Raw genomic sequence first — 17,783 nt, forward strand, 5'->3', positions numbered from 1 at the left:
CTATCTTGGCTGGCTTGTGAACAACTTGGTGTGCCCCCATGTTAATTACTCTCTGTGCAACCTGCTCTCAGTTGTGAGCCCTGTGTACCAAACACCCAGGCAGTAGGAGAGCACACTCTCCACTGAGGAGGTGTAGAAGGCCAGCAGCAGCTTCTGGTCCAGATTGTTCTTTCTCAGGGCACGAAGGAAGTGCAGCCACTGCTGTGGCTTGGTGTTGTGGGTTTAGGTGAGATCGGTGGACATGTGGGTGCCCAGAAATCTGAAGTTGGAGACAGATTCCACCCGTTTTCAATTTATAATAATTGGGGAGTGGATCTTCCTGTGCCTCCTGAGCTCTTTTGTTTTAAGGATGTTCAGTTTCAGGTTATTTTCTGAGCACCAGTGGGACATGTTCTACCTCCGCCCTGTCACTGCCCCATCTCCATCAGAGATGAGCCAAACCACGGTGATGTAAAGAGCATTTGTTGGGTGGGTTGGTGTGCACTCATAAGTGTGCAGTAGATCTGGTACTGAGTATCAGGGGAGGGGAAAGGTGGGGACTGAGTAGGCCTGATTGAGGCTGGTTGGTGAAGAAGTCTTTGATCCAGGAGCAGGTGACAGGGGGAATATGAAGATGGTCCAGTTTTTTGGTGAGGATGTCTGGGATTATGGTGTTGAACACTGAGCTATAGTCCACAAAGACTGTCTCCACATAGCTCTCCCTGTTCTCGAGAAGGCTCAGCACTGTGTGAAGGGTGATGGTGATGGCATCCTCCGTGGACTGATTTGTTCTGTAAGCAAACTGGTAGGGGTCGAGGGGGTAGGGTAGATCGTCTCTGATGTGCTGACACTGACACTATCCGCTCAAAGCACTACATGACTGTAGACGTGAGGTTTATAGGTCTGTAGTCATCGAGGCTGTCTATACCAGTTTTTGGGGGGACGGGAATGATAGTGGAGGCCTTCAGGCTCTCCTGGGGTTAACCACTCGCAGTCTCCTCCTGACCTATTGTTCCTGATGGATGGATGGATGGATGGATGGATGGATGGATGGATGGATGGATAACATAAATGTATGCCTGCCAATCTGGTTGATGACCAATGTTCTGCAGTACTAGTATGCAGGATGAAAACTAGTACCACCCTCTGTTGAGACCATGTCAAACTGCAGTGACTTCACTGCATGAAGGAGTCCAGCCACTGGCTTCATGCTGGATCTAGCTTCATGGCTCTGTAGATTCATGTCAGTCCAAAAAAAAGTGTCCTTTGGATTGAAACACCAACTGTTGCAACATTGGAACAAATTACCCTGTTAGCAAATGACGCTCAATAAAAATAAGAGTGAGAGATGGTGTTTTAAATGACAAATTAAGAGCTGATGCTTTCCACTTTATTGTCACTCAGTGATTACTTTTGTATCTGAAGAAAGCAAGAAAACTGCTTGGTTAATTTTTTTTAAAAATTGCCTTGGCTTGCCAACATTTCTTTGAAACATTTGTCCCGCATGTTGAAAAATGATGTGTAAAGAAGCGTCAGCATGTGATGAGTTGGAGCTCACTATCTCAAGTCACACTGTCACTACGACTGGTGCATTACACATTACACACCTTGTGAGTTTTGCTGTTATTTGAAGCTTGCAACTGCAACAACAAAACAGGCTGGTTCCCCAACCTAAGTCAGCCAGTGAGCCTGTGTGGTAGTGAGCTGTAGTTTTCCCCAGCTGCATAAAGAGAGGTGGCTGAGGGAGTTCAGAGAGCAGTGCCAGGTGGAGCTGGTTAGTACAGCTGCTGTGCATTGATTATTAAAGTTTTCTTCCCTTATGGAGTGTGGTGCTGGGACCAGTCCATGCCGGCATACACCAACACACCAGCCGTGAGACCTTGTTTGAAAGCAGTCTTTTGTGTTATTGTTGTGAGTTGTGTGCTATCAGGAATGCCAGGCATACCACAAAGGAGCACACAGCCTTTATGTTGTTCAAGTGTGTGTGCAGTTAAAAGAAAATAATAAATTACAAATTCACTCGAACAATCCGAAAGCAGCACTCACATTGCCCAGACCCATAAGTCATGTCACTTCATCACAATTGCACCTTTTATGCAAAACACACCAGTGTGCTTTTTGAGGTGTTATCTTAATTAATTATGTATTTATATGATTGAAGTTATATTTGAATCACATTTAAAAAAAAATATGTATCAATCTTTTTAAGGATAAACATCTCCAGTTTTTTTTCTCTTCAATGGAAACTACATTTGGTTATCACACAGAGCTTTAACACATAAAAAACATCAAAGCTCATAACATATATGTCATAAGCTGTTTTTGTATATGGAATTTGCCTTGAAAAATAATGTCATTTCCATCAAAGTAATCTGAAGTACATTTATGCATTATTATGGGACCCTCTCTGATTTTTCCACCTGAATGACCAGATGCTGTATTTCACAGGGTTTATGTGAGATAACCCAGAATAGCTCACACATTTCGGTATCTCTCATCATGTGGAGAGCACATGCTCAAATGCAACACTAACTGACAGTGCAACCTTGATTTAAAGCCTGGAAAAATTGATGCCTTGAAATGAAGTTCACTTACAAATAAAACTACTTCTGCAACAAACACTGGTTTGGATTTTTCTTGGGATGCCTGATGACATATAAATGTTTGATTTTCCTACCCCAAAAGTACACATGAGGGTTCATGCCCCCCCCCCCCAAAAAAATAGAACTTATATTGCATAAGTGCATATTTTGTGCCCATATTATGTGCATATTTTCTCAACCAGATTTATTTTAATTTAAAATCTGGAAAGAACTACAAAATTGCTGTTTAGCCTTTGGGCTTTTAACCTTTGAGAAACACATAAAATATTGTAGTGTTATTGTTGTAGCCTGTGTTATAGCCTGCCCTGCAGTGTTATATTTGATCGACAAATTTTCAACACGATTTTGAACATTTATATTGAAAATGTTCAAAATGATGAAACAAGGAACAAAAAATTAGGCAGTTTTGAATTGCTTTAATACAATAATATTTTATAGTGGACAATTGGATTTAAATTCCTTTTGAAGCTAGCATATTTTGATTTGGCAAGCTAAAGGTCACCGAGTACACAATGCATACTCAAAATCAATAAGTTGCCCTAAATTAGCCGTCTTAAGTAAGCTTTACTCAATTTTTTCAAGGCAACGAGTTTGCATAGTTTTTTTTTAGTTCTGCAAACTAATTAGATTTTACAGTGACTACTGACCTGTCTGCTGTCTAGTGTCTAATGTGAACACCAGCATTATACTTGGCAGGAAGACAAATTCTGACCCTACTACCCAAATTTTACAGCAGGAAGACATGTCAGACAACGCAACACTTTCCAGTCTTCTACTGTCTAATTTTGCTGATCCCTTGGGAATTGTAGACTCAGCTGTCTGTTTTTAGCAGACACGAGTGGCACCCTCTGTGGTCTTGGTTATACCTTGTATACCTTGGTTGTAACAAGTGTATATAAGGTACTATTATGGTCCACTTGATAGTCATATTTCATTAGAGAATATGACTGAAAGGCTGAAAGAGGAGAAATGCTTCTGCACCTATTGAGAAAAAAAGAAAAAGAAAACAGCATAGAAACCACAGCAAAAACCAACATATGCATAAATAACAGTGGCAATGTTACTGAACAGCTCACAGTACTGATAATACAAGATATTTTTAGAGGCAGCCCAAGATAGTGTGTGTACCTGTGTGCATGAGTTGTTAGGGTCCCTGGGTCGTTGACCCAGTGTTTTGTGTTTTTGGTTCTTTGATTTTGTTATTTCATTATATTCTAGCTTTGCTTTATGGGTTTTAGGATCATTCTTAGTTTAGGTTCTCTGGGTGGGGTTGGTTAGAGTTTTAGTGTTCTGGTTTTCTGTCTGTGTTCCTTAGTTGCTGTCTCCCCTGTCTGCTGTATCCCCACATCCAGTCAGTGTCTGTGTCTGTCCTGGTCCCACGTCTCTGTTCCCTCTGTTGTAGTGCTTGCATGTGAGTCTGTGTCTTTTGTTCAGTCTGTGTTTTGGGTTTCCTGTTTTACTTTGAAAGTCCATGTCTCATGTTAATGTGTTTGGTTTTGCTTCTCCTTTGTCTCGTTAGGCCTGATTTGCCCCAGCTGTGTTTCCCTCCTGTTGCCCATTCCCTGATTGCTCCCTCTATGTATTTAAGCCCTGTGTTTCAGTTTGTCAGTGTTGCGATCTACCGTTTATTTTGCTGTGTGTTTTGTCAGTCCACCGGTGTTAGTTTATTTGATTTTTTCCAGTTATGTTTGAATTCAGCATTAAAGCTGTTTTGTAGTGATGGGCAGATGAAGCCCCATGAAGCACTGAAGCTTTTCATCCAATTGGTTCACCCCAACGCGAAGCTTCATGAAGCTTCATTTGCTCTAGTAGGACACCTACTGGACGTAAAAATAATAGCTGGCATGAATTTGAAGAGTGTGGCATTTTGCACACAGCCTGTAAATGTCAACAACAAAAGGAGTGTGTAAAACATGTATATTGTAGTGATGGCAGTATACTGTGTATATTTATAGTGGCAGTATGGGAAATGATTATTTGGAAATGCTTGAAATGGAAATGATCATTTACTGTGAGGTGAGGTGTGGTTGGGGTGTGGACAGTGGTTGTGCTTTTGTAACGTTGAGGTATGGACAGCTACACACTGAGGCTTTGAGCCTCAGTCCTGCCTGTTCACATTTTATTCTGTAAAAACTAAATTTTCACTGCTTTTATGACCTTTTTAGTGGGGAGAACATAGCTAGGATTTAATGATTTAACAAATCTTTTGAATCCTTTGTCCTCCACAATGCTAAATGGCTGGGAGTCCTCAATCACCATGCTGACCAGGTCTTCATCTATTTGAGATTGTTCTCCTGAGGAAAGACAATAAAGATAAAGCACAAATATAAATATCACACACGTAACTTATAACAGTTGTATAATATTGTTATATCATTTAGTAACATTACTGCATCCTATATTATCATTGCATTTGATGGCTCACCTGGTCTTGCTCCACGATCGGTGTCCCCCTTATTCTCATGCAAAGCTCTGTAGTGCCTAAGCATGGATGAGGTGTTGCTGTTATATCCCAGCTCCCTGGCACATAGCAAACACTTCACCTTGTACAAAAGTCAAGACAGCTCAACATAAATTGTATTGCACCATCAGTATCATGAAAATACATCTTCTGTAGAAATACCTTGTTGGGAGGAATAAGATCAAAATGTTCCCACACAGGGGAGGACATCCTCCTCTTCTTAGCTGGCTCCATTCTCTCCTGACTTTCCTCACTCTCATAAACCTCCATACGGTCTCCAAACTCTCACTAACCGCAACTCTCCATCAAACACCCACATTTTTGAATGAAGTCTGAGGGTTTATATCGCTGTCATATCTCGCGGCAAAGTTCGAACCACTTCATGAACCAGTCACGTGGTACAGCCGGGCAGCGAGGCTTCGGACGTCATCATTTTCAGCTCCTCCCATAAATGAAGCAAGCCTCGATACGCGCTTCGCGGAAACGCCCCCTCCATTACTCGACACACGCTCCGAAGCCTCGATACAGAACGTCCCATCACTACTGTTTTGGTTTAAGTTTGTCTCTGGAGTCTGCACACAGCCGTCACACAACATGAGTGCACTTCACCTTGTATGTGAGGAGCAGGATTTTGAATCCAATTCTGGATTTAACAGAGAGCCAATGAAGGGAAGCCAACACAGGAGAAATATGCTCTCTCTTTCTAGTCCCTGTCAGTACGCTTGCTGCAGCATTTTGGATTAATTAAAGGCTTTTCAGGGAGTTTTAGGACTTCCCGATAATAATCATCTACAGTAGTCCAGCCTGGAAGTAATCAATGCAAAGCTAGTTTTTCAGCGTCACTCTGAGACAGGATATTTCTAATTTTAGAGATGGTTAGATACCATATTTCTAAGATTTTCAGGGCCAAGTACAATAACCTCAGTTTTATCTGAATTAAGAAGCAGAAAGTTAGCGGCCATCCAGGACAGCATCGTCAGAAAGAAAGTTGATAAAATAAATTTAAAAATGTTGTATTATTCGATACATATGCATAGCTGGACTGGCCATCGGGCATACCGGGCATTTGCCCGGTGGGCCGCTGGCGATTTTTTGTTTTTATGGGCCGATGGATTTTTTTTTTTTTTTTTTTTAGGGTGTATATATAATGAAAGGTGTTGGATTGGCCAATTGGTCATGATCGACTCTGGGCTGGACCAACTACAGCCGAGGAGGCCGAATGCACCCGCCCCCTTGTTTAGCAATCACGTGATTTTCGCGCATTGCATGCCGGGAACTCGTGGCAAAACAATTCAAGTACCGTATCAAATGCAAGCATTTGCGGCATCGCAAAACGTTCATTCCCCGGTTAGTGATGTGCGATACCACTGATTTTCTTTCCGATCCGATACCAAGTAATATTCAGGGTGGTATCGACGATACTGATCCGATACCGATACTCTGTACAAAAACTTATTTTATTTATTGTATCTCAAATTATAGCGTCATAATGATTACAGGACATCAGATTACTTGTTCTTATCACTTAATAGTGCAGAGTTCATCATATAGAAATGAAAAAAACTGAAGTGCCTATTTGAACACCTTGCCTGCCTGCATCACTAAAGGATTCCGTGAGAGACGTCTGTCTCGCCCTAGCAGCACCTGTCCCGGTCCTCCTCTTCAGTTCGCCTCAGCATACGCTCGTCATATTCTGTGATATGATTTACTCTGAGGTGTTTGACAAGGTTAGTGATGTTGCCACAACCATACATGCCAACCCTCCTGATTTTTCTGAGAGAATCCCAAATTTCAGTGCCCCCCCCGAAAATCTCCCGGAGCCACCATTCTCCCGAATTTCTCCCGATTTTCCACCTCGACAACAAAATTGAAAAACCATATCGCAGAATTCAAAGCGCGGCCCAGCCAATTCCAGTTTCCAACAATGGCGGCAGCGACTTCGTTTTAATATTACTCTTACTTCTCTTTCTGGGTTGCAAAAAAACTTTTAAGATATTTTCAGGTGAGAATGTAGCTGTGTAAACTTCAAATATCTGAGCCAACCGACACATCGTTTTCAAACACCCGCGGTCTTTCACTACTCAGGTTAAACATGATATATAAGTCACTTTGATAACTTAAAAATGTTATTGTTTGGCTTTTTCAGTGTTTTATTTGTTGGTGAGTAAATTGGTTTGGCTGAGATTAAAGTTATTAGATTAGATTAGATTAAAGTAAATTAAATTTAACTTTATTAATCCCTCAGGAGGGTTCCTCCGGGGTTTTCACACAGCTGAATAAACATCAAACAGAAGACTAATTAAACAAAGTGTGAGACGGTCCAGAGTTTACGCCAGCGCCCGGTTATATTTTAGATAGCAAGGAGCAGACGGGAGAGTTTCACTCCACCGAGGGAGCTCGTGACGTACTACCCGGCTTTCTTTAGACCGCGAAGGCTGGGTCCTCAGGTGGAAACAGCCTCTGAATTTGGACACCCCCGCTGTTTCCGGGCCCGCCAATAATAACGGTGACATTTAACGTATTTTATCCGATAAATAAACACTGCAAAATGTATTTATCACCCCCCAACAGCCCCTTTGAATGTCTCCCTAATTCTGAGGTCTCAAGGTTGGCAAGTATCCGGTTGTTCAGTGATGACGCGATGAATCCTACTTCCGGGTCTAAAGTAGTCTGCGTTTAATATGGCTTTTGTGTTGTTAACATGTTTAATGTTATGTATTTTCTTATATTTGATCTCAAAAAGCTCCTAAAACAGTCAGTGATCACTGCTGACCTCCCTCTGCTTTTATTACCGCTAATCATTTATTTAAGCTCAGTTTTTAAAACCTTAGGATGTAACTACAGCCCAGCCCATGCAGCAGTATATGAATGACTAACCTCGTATTGTGGATGGATTATCTCTGTTGTTCTCCTGGCTGAAGTTTGGTCCTTTTACAGCACCCTGCCATGCGATTACATTTGTTCCTGACCACCGAGAACACTCACGTTAACTTTTATTGAGTGGAAAAAAAGTTAGCTTGTTCATATTATGCTAACATAGCTGTGTTGCTAGCGGTCACGTAGCACATCATTATATACCAGCTAGCCCAACTTCAGTGACCCTACAAACATCACTGCTGTTTCATTTTCTGTCTTCATTTATGTTGGAAGTGATAACAGAGCTGTACGTTTTAATTTGTTTCCAAAACCCTGCAGTCAGGACATGCTATATTGTATTTAGATAGAAGCTACCGAGCTAACTTCCTGCTAACTTCCAACTCCGTTAAATGTCATAAATGTCCGTTTTCATGGATGCCTGGATGTTAAACTCAATTGTTACACCTGGTAGAGCAGAACGCTGATCATTTTATTAAAGATGAAAGACTTTAGACAGTTTTTCAACTCTCAGTAATGCCATAGTGATCGTTTGATATATGGACCTGCAGCGGAGTTTAGACCCAGACACTGCTAGTGACGTCAGACTGAACAACCGGATAGCCAAAACACCTCACTTTTTTGCCACATGTATCGCAAACCACATCTCAGCTGTTTGGAGGTAAAATACGTCCGCACAATTACGCATAGCCATTTTTGTGAGTGCGCGCGCCAAGGGGCTGCGAGGCATTTATACAGCCGTATTTCGCACATGACAATGAAAGGCGGAAGAGGAAGTAGTTCCTTTGAATGTAGACAATCCGAATGTTATAGTTTCTTTCCACTGTGTTCCTGTTAATGATAAACTACAAATTCACCCTATATTACTAAAACATCGATATTTTAACGTGAGAATCGATTCTAGAACATAAATGATTGGTATCGGAGGAATCGATATTTCAGGATCGATCCGCACATCGCTATCCCCGGTTCCAATACCTTCTTGTTTTTTCTTTGCCGCACAAAAAAGGAATGTACAAAACAAAAGGAGAACAATGCCAGTCCGTACAAAGACAGACTTGACGAAAAGACAAAGAAAAGATACGAGGAAAAAATCAAAGGAGTGAATGGGTCAGACCCTTACGAGCACACAGAGTGGACAAAAGACCTTAGCGTGCTGCCCAACTTTCACCACGCGCAGATTTATAATTATACAGTTCTTGGAGTGAGTGCATACACTCATGAAGTTTAGTAACTTCAGGTCACAGCAACAAGACCAGGTACAGTTTACCAACGGATGGGTACAGGACCTTGAAATGCACCGTGTAGAACGAAAGACCATCGTACAAACAAAGGTAAGTTTACCAGTCTCACAAATCGTCGTCATAAATACACATTCGTTAACCGTTTATTAATATAACTTTTGAGCTCAACCGTAATTAATTAGTAGTGGAAATAATTTCTGGTAGCATTACAGAAATGTAGCAGTGACAATAATATTGTATGTTTTAATCGCACTGGACAATTAGTGATACAAAACAACTGTTTTATCCTGTGAATAAAAGTATATGTTTTTGTCAATGTACCATGGTAATAACAGAAGCGAAACACAATATTGTGTCAGGACAATTCACTATTTATGCACAATAAATAAAGGAGCATAGCGCGACAATTTCTGTTCAGCGCCAGACTTGCTTGTAACCTATATCACCAATTATGTTAAGAAAAATGACATATTAACTACTACAAAACTCTGACCTTTGTGGGAATGCTTGGAGCAGACTAACATGTGAGCTGGAGTGTTCTGAGACGTTATATTTGGTATATCCAGACCATCCGTCGGCTCTTACTTCGGAAACATGGCTTAAAAAATTTCTCTTCAATGACATAATCCAATAAAAAAAAAAGATCTCTTTACCCGTCGGCTTCCCATGGCTGTCATGCGACCGGCTATTGCAGTTAATAATACAACAGCTTCTTGCCATTTTTTGGGTTTCTTTTTATCGCTGTGTAACTGAGTTCAATTGAAAGCCTGCGTGTGCTAGTACCTCTTGCCACAAGTTCCCAGAATCCTTTGCGGTTTTACCCCTGAATGACGTCACATTTTCAATCTTTATCCTGGTGGGCCGGTCTCTAGTCAAAATGCCCGGGCCGATTTTTTGTCCCAGTCCAGCCTTGTACATATGCGTACCGAACCGAAAGCACTGTATCGAACGGTTCAATATCGATACGAGTATAGTTGCACCCCTAATATATAGATATATTCTCTATAGAGAATATAGAGAATTATATATTTTTCTTTAAAGACAGCGTTGTCAAGAGGAAGAGAATGACCTGCCCAGTTAATAGGAAATATACTTTACTATGATATATAATAAGCTCAAGTTATTCATGTACTTTATTATTAAATATTTAAACAATGAAATGAATGTTACACATGTAGTATATCTGCATATCTGTGTAAATAAAAAAGAATTATGTCAAGTATAGTAAAGTGGTTTTCATCAGGACAAAATAAAAGCCCTTGCTCTTTTTTTTATTTCAATACAAATTTCTTAAAGAAGGACAAAGAAAAGGAAATAAATAAATAAATACAAAAGATCACACTATTGCCCTTTAATTCGTTTTAAAAACCTGACATCTGTGCAGACCACAACTAGGAAGATAAGCACATCGGATTCAGATTTGATTTAAACTCACATCAGTCAGTCTCTAGAAGTCTAAAAAGTCTGTTTCTACCATTAAACATCCAATATACTCAACTTCCCAGTAGAGCAGGGCGATATGGCCAAAAATATTTATCACGATATATATTTGAAAATTTGCGATAACGATATAACTGACGATATAATTGATGCGAGACAAAATACAACTCCACAACATTACTAGCGCAAAAAGACAACCTTCCATTTATTTTCACTTAAACAAGAAGCTGGTTTTTATGTACATTAAAGCTTTATAAAAATGTAACAGTGCAAATGCAAATTTCTTGCTGAAAGTTTAACCAAAAGGCATTTCCAGTAGAAATGGGCTGACATATACTGAGCATAACCATGTATAATATCCACTGAAGTTAAAAAGAGGTGCTTTGCAACATTAAACGGCAGTGTGCAGTACGTATTTTTCGGACCATAAGGTGCACGGGATTATAAGGCACATTAAGCGAAACAAAGCAGTCAGATAAATCAAACTTTATTAAACTCATTCTTCTTGCTTCCGCCACTTCTGTACCATTGATTCATTAATGTTGAATTCTCTGGCAGCTGCTCTATTCCCATGTTGTTGCAGTATATTAATGACTGACCTCATATTGTGGATTGATTATCTCAGTTGTTCTCCTGACTGAAGTTTGGTCCGTTTACAGCATCCTGCCATGCGACTGAATTTGTCTCCAACTATCAGGAACCTTAACGTTAACTTTTATAAGTGGGAAAGTGTTAGTGTTCGTCCTCCAGCTTCACTGTTTATGTTATGCTAACATAGCTGTGTCGCTAGCGATCACGTAGCACATCATTATATACCAGCTAGCCCAACTTCAGTAACCCTACAAACGTCACTGCTGTTTAGTTTCCTGTCTTCATTTATGCTGTAAGTGATAGCAGAGCTGTACGTTTTAATTTTTTCAGAAATCTCTCAGTCAGAACATGCAATATCATGCTTAGGTAACTAGCGAAACTAGCGAGCTAACTTCCGCTAGCTTCCTGCTAACTTCTAACTCCGTTAAATGTAATAAATTTTGTTTTCATGGATGCCTGGAAGTTAAACTTCATAGTTACACCTGGTAAAGCAGCAATGCTGATCGTTTTATTAAAGATGAAAGAATTTAGACAGTTTTTAACTCTCAGTGATGCTGCAGTGTTGTTTGACCTGAAGCATACGGAGTTTATGACCCAGATTACTCCCAGATTTAAGAGCATCTTAGTCCGACAAATACGACAATAACGACAGCCGCTTGCATGTTCTGCAAAAAAATGTGCTTTGTTGTGTATCTGACGGACAAACACCAAACCAGTTCCACATCACGGAAGTTAAACCATTTTTACAAACCAATTCTGGTTCATCTGTTTCACTCAACAATCGGCCATGTGCGTATGAAAACAAAGGCACTGCGCATGCGCGTTTTACTCATATTCTATCGCGATATTTCATTTTCCTATCGTTGCCTAACATTATACCGGTATTACCGTGAACGGTATAATATGGCCCAGCCCTACTTGCAAGCCTTCGTTGTGTTTCTCAATGTTCCTCAGCTTGCAATCCATTTCTTCCTGTTGTATTTTCTGTTGGTCTTTCTCGTGAAGCAACTCTTTATTTTTGAGCAGTGTTTCCTCAAGAGTTATTTGGAGCATTTTGCATTTTTCCTCCACGCCTTGGAGTTTTCTCTGCATGTCTCTCTGCTCTGTGGACTGTTGTTTCTTGTCTTGGAGGATCTCTTTATTTCTTTTCAGAGCTTCATCAAGAATTACTTGCAAGCCTTCGTTGTGTTTCTCAATGTTCCTCAGCTTGCAATCAATTTCTTCCTTTTGTATTTTCTGTTGGGCTTTCTAGTGAAGCAACTCTTTATTTTTCTGCTGTGTTTCCTCAAGAGTTATTTGGAGCATTTTGTATTTTTCTTCCAAGACTTCAAGTTTGCAGTCCATTTCTTTCTTGAGCATTTCCTGTTGCTCTCTCTCTTGGATAAACAATTTCTTTCTGTGCACTGTTTTATCTAACCTTATTTGGAGCCCTCTGTGTTTTTCCTCCATCTCTTCAAGCTTGGAGTCCGTTGCTTTCTGTTTCATTTCCATTTGCTTCTTGTCTTGAAGCAACTGTTGATTTTTGTGCAGAGTTTTATCATGCTTCACCTGCAGCGCTTTGTATTTTTCCTCCATGCCTTGGAGTTTGCTCTGCAGGTCTCTCTGCTCTATGGGCTGTTGTTTCTTGTCTTGGTGAATTTCCTTAAGTTTCTCTAGAGCTTCGTCAAGCTTTTCTTGGAGCTCCTGATTCTTCTTGACCATATTTTCCTCTTTTATGCTCTCTTTTCTCTCCTTTTGGAGCAGATCTTTAATTTTTTCCAAAGCTTCATCAATCTTTTCTAGGAGCTCTTGATTCTTATCCTGGAGAGCCCATTGTTTCTCCTTAATAATACCCTCTTTTTCTTGAAGCTGGTAGGATAATTTTTCTACGTAATTCACCGCTCTTTCTCTCATTTTCTTCCGTCAGGATCTTAATCTTCTCTCTGTTCATGAGATTTTCATTTTGCATTTCTTCCAGTCGCTTTTCCTCTAATTCTACCTGTTAAACTGTTCTATGTGAAAATGTTGGGAAATGAAATATCACAGCTGGAAATCAATGAAAGTCTAAATTCAGAAGAAGTTTTGTCCTTTTCCTCATTAATGCACATCATAGATAACTATGTAATGTGTCTGTTGCACACTTTGTATGTCAGGAATAACCATAAATGTGTTGTCTTACAAACGGCTGCATCAGGTCTTTGCATCCAAAATAAGCGAGGATAACAGAACTCCTGGGAAGCAAAAAGAAAAATCTGGTTCTTGTTTTTAAGACAGTCACCTTTAGTTTCACACTGAGTAATGCTGGATTGTTGCAAACAAACCTTTCCCACTGGGTTTTATACTTCGGAGGCAACACAGAGTAAAGAGAAGCATTGTTATTCCAGTTTAACTTTAGTCTCAGTTTAGTTTTATCCCCTTGTAAATTTGATAAGAGCCAAATTCAGGAAACAAACTCAGTGTGTGGCCAGAAAATGCCATGGTGGCTTACAAACACATGTCACAACAAAATATGAAGCATAAGACATCACACGTTTAACGGAAACAGACGCAGAAGAATTCATCTCTTAAATTACTCACTTTGTTGAACTGGCGTTTGCCCGTGACCACCGGAATTGGTAGAATGGACACAAAGAAAATCAAAGGTAGACAAAAATCCGTCAGGAGGGATCAGAAGAGAGCAACGGTCTGCCAAGCCATTCCCTGTTTCAGAGTTTTGTAGTTTTGTACCTGCTGTCGCTTTAATATTAAACTAACGAGGTTGAAATAGACTCACAGTGGTTTCTGCTTCTTAATTGGACAGATGTATATCCATTAAGTATCCCAGTTCTCCATCACCGTGTCCGATGGGACAAATGAGGTGAATGGCAGAAGATTTTAACAATACCTGGTAGCTTAACACATTTTAAAATTTATTCATGAAGGAGGTCTTGATGCAGATATCTGCTGATTACAACAGAAGCTCTGAAATATTATTTGTCCTTCCTAAAGACTAATTGGGTTTTTAAAATAACTTTGTTCCCATTTTGGCCAAGAAATAAGTCAACAGTCCTTGTGGGTCCAAAGAGGGACCTTTAATCTCAAGTGCAGGGAACAACCTTAAATGGTGCAGAAAACAAGCTATTGACAGAAATTAAGAAAGAAAAGTTTTCTGATCACTTAAATACTTAGCTTAATTTAAAAAAATTCTTAATGATGTCACTAAATTGAAAGATATGAAAGAAATGTGAAATCTAACAAACTCTACAGCTTTTATAACAGCAAAAAAGTGGCAGGTTCTCGTCCCGGTCACCTCATGCATAAATCTGCCTTGCTAATTCAAACTAATGAGGAGGGTGTGAGAAAGACCATCACTGAGTTTGAGCTGAAAGCCACTGATGCAGACACAGAGGTAACACACAGGCTACATACGTTTTCTGCAAATCTTTCACAGCTTTAATTACAGTATGTGCGTGACATCATGACAAGAATCAGGTGTCACCTTCTGTGGCGGGAACTACAACAGAGATGCTTTGAGCACTTCAGAAGGTCTTAAAGTAAAACAAAACAAAAAACTTTTCAAATGTGTAACTGAGGTCAAAATACAGCATTCGAGAACTGATTTCTTCAGCAAGCACACTCATACTTCTTTAATTAATGTGAAACTAAATGAAATGTTGCTCTCCATCCTCTGCTGCATATATTGTAGTGTTAATAATATGTATGAAGTAATTTAAATTAGCTTATTTGCCTTTTTCCTTCTTTAAGCATCTGATTCTCGTTATGAGCTGCACAATAGAAACAGATCATATCTTTGAAGCTTGGTATTTTTGTGAAGTAATTGGCATCATGTTTGGAAACATTCCAAAGTTACCAGTTTAGAAAAGAGCTGGACCTCTGAATGTTTATTTTGAGATCATTACCTAAGTTGGCTAAACTAAGCAGCCAGCTTAAAGGATAATCCAACACTGTTAATCCAATAAATCTGTAATTCTCAGTAAAAACTTGAAAATTAATTTTCTACAGCCTATTGTACAATTTTAGAGAATAAAACTCAAAAGTAATGTTAAGGTTCGCCACTATAGATATTTTGAAGCTGATTCCTGAATTTGAGTTCTCACTATTTTACTGGTTTGTTGGTTGTGCAGAACCAACACTGCTTCTTTATGTAGCTTCATCCTAGGGAGACATTGCAGGCGATATCATTGAGTCGTCCTTCCTTTCCCTGCATTTTCCCTCCTATTACACGACCTTCCTCCAGGCGGAATCCATCGTCTTCAGCGTCATCCAGGCTCCTCGACACGACACCATCGACCGCACCATCAACAGCCAACGCTACCGACAGATCAGCAGCTTCACCATGGATGACATCTACCAGAACCGCATCAGTTACAACCACGACGGCTCCAACTTGCTAAAAGACCGCTTCACCTTCCGTGACCGATAGCACCAACCTGCTCTTCATGGTGGAGGACAACGGAAAAGAGGGGTGTGTGTGTGTGTGTGTGTGGACAGTTTTATTACATTGGGATGATTGAAATGGCAGAGTGAGGGCATCTCTGCAAGAGTGTGCGTGCTCTGACCTTTTGTGAATTTGTGTATTCATGTGCTTCTGTCTTTGTGAGGATAGAAGCTGGGCACTTTTGCAAAGGGCGGGCACCTCCGGAAACAGAGATTGAAAATATTTTTGCAAAGGACATGTTTGGAAGGACAGGCTATTTCTGTAGCATGGAAGGAGCAGCTTTATGTTTGCCGCTCACCACAGGTTGAGCAAAAGAGTGGGTGAAGTTTTGCCTTTTCCCATCCTCCTGTAAGCTTTGATGTTTTTTGCTTTTCTTGCTTCAAATATTCATAAAAAATTAGGATAATTTTCCTTTTGTGTGTCATAGTGAATACTAATAAACCATGTACTACATGTGCATTTTAAAAACTCACATCAATTGGCTGATGGTGTATAATATTAAAAGGAAGTAAAGGCTACTTTTTTATAAGGTATGCAGAAAATGCTTATCTTATCAGGTTAGTGTGGGATCACCGCAGTCATGGTTGGGATATATGGTGTACAGCCGCAGTTAGTGCCAATTTATGTTTCCAAATCAAACCCTTATGACTCCTTAAAATGAAGCCATGGCTTTCTGACTCCCTTCAAGTTCAATCTTTTTTCACTTCTGAGATAGGACTTTTTAATGCCTGAGGATTAGCTATTCCTCAGAGCTGTTGGGACTCACAAATTGGAAACCGCTGCTCCTGAGCTTTCCTTCTAAACTCCCTCACTGGATGACATAAACCACAAAGACTTCTGTATCAGTGTATAAAGAGCCTGCTGTTTCCTTCACTGCATCCAGTTCAGTGTTGCATCGGTGCCCTCTTCTGTTCATCCTGCATCCTTCGTGCTGCTGCAGATAAAACTCTCTTACTGTTGGAAGGTAAAGGAGGGGGAAAAAAAAGACTCCTTTACATTTTGCCTTCACAGTGAGAAGGAAAGCTTGACCCCACATTCTTCACTCTGATCATTTCTCCTGAATGACAATGCGTATCTGCTGTATTTTCTGTTGCACGTGTTTACTCAGCTAATTTGCAGTTTAAATCAGCAGTTCTCTCATTATGAGCCTGCTTATGTGCACCTCAACGTTGCAGATGAGGATCAGTGTCAGCCTGATGTTGTAAAATGTTGATCCTCCAGGCTGGAGGATCAACAAACAGCCACTTATTATTGTGGCAACAAGCACAGTAACTAGTTATGCCAAAATCAGGAACACGTTTATCATTACTGGGATTTAGATACTTCTTGTGTTGCGTTCGACTTACCTCGGAAATCAGAACACGGACCTGGGAATGATGTCACACCCGAGTAAACGGCGTTCTGGTTAGGGGATTCCAATATGGCAACGCCCTTGAAAACGGTTATTTTGCTAGCCCTCTACAAAAACAAATTACCAATAAACACATATGCAGCTCATCTGCAGTCTGGGGTTACCTACATCTTCCTACTCGCAAGGCAGAATTTCCGAGTTCTGAGTACAAACGAAAGCACCACGACTGCAGTTTCTGTGTTGGACGTAAAAAGCGCACGTGACGCTGTGACGTAGGCTTAGACCACTGAAGCACTTAATCTACCATCATATTTTATTTATCTACATGGCCTGACTGGAGGAAATATTATTTTGGTTAAATATTGACTATTTATGAGGCTGAAAATACTTATTATTAGGGCCCGAGCACCGAGAGTGCGAAGGCCCTATTGTATCTGCTCCGTTTCTTATTAGGGCCCGAGCACTGATAGTGCGAAGGCCCTATTGTATCTGCTCCGTTTCTTATTATTATTATTATTATTATTAGGGCCCGAGCACTGACAGTGCGAAGGCCCTATTGTAATCGAGGCATGGAAATGGCAAAATTAGAGCCAAAATGTCACCTTCTCTTCCAAATGGCGGACTTCCTGTTGGGTTGCGTCAATGGCCCACAGACTTTTTTTCGTCTTGGCATTGATACACATGTGTGCCAAATTTCATACATGTAGCTGAAACGATGTGGTCGTAGGGCTGCATTTAACAAGCATAGGTGGCGCTGTAGAGCCATTTCCCAGTGCTCATATGTAAAACCATTAAAATACAAAATTTTTCACCAGACCTGGCA

This window comes from Astatotilapia calliptera, chromosome 5 (assembly GCF_900246225.1).
Source record: "Astatotilapia calliptera chromosome 5, fAstCal1.2, whole genome shotgun sequence".
Lineage (NCBI taxonomy): Eukaryota > Metazoa > Chordata > Actinopteri > Cichliformes > Cichlidae > Astatotilapia > Astatotilapia calliptera.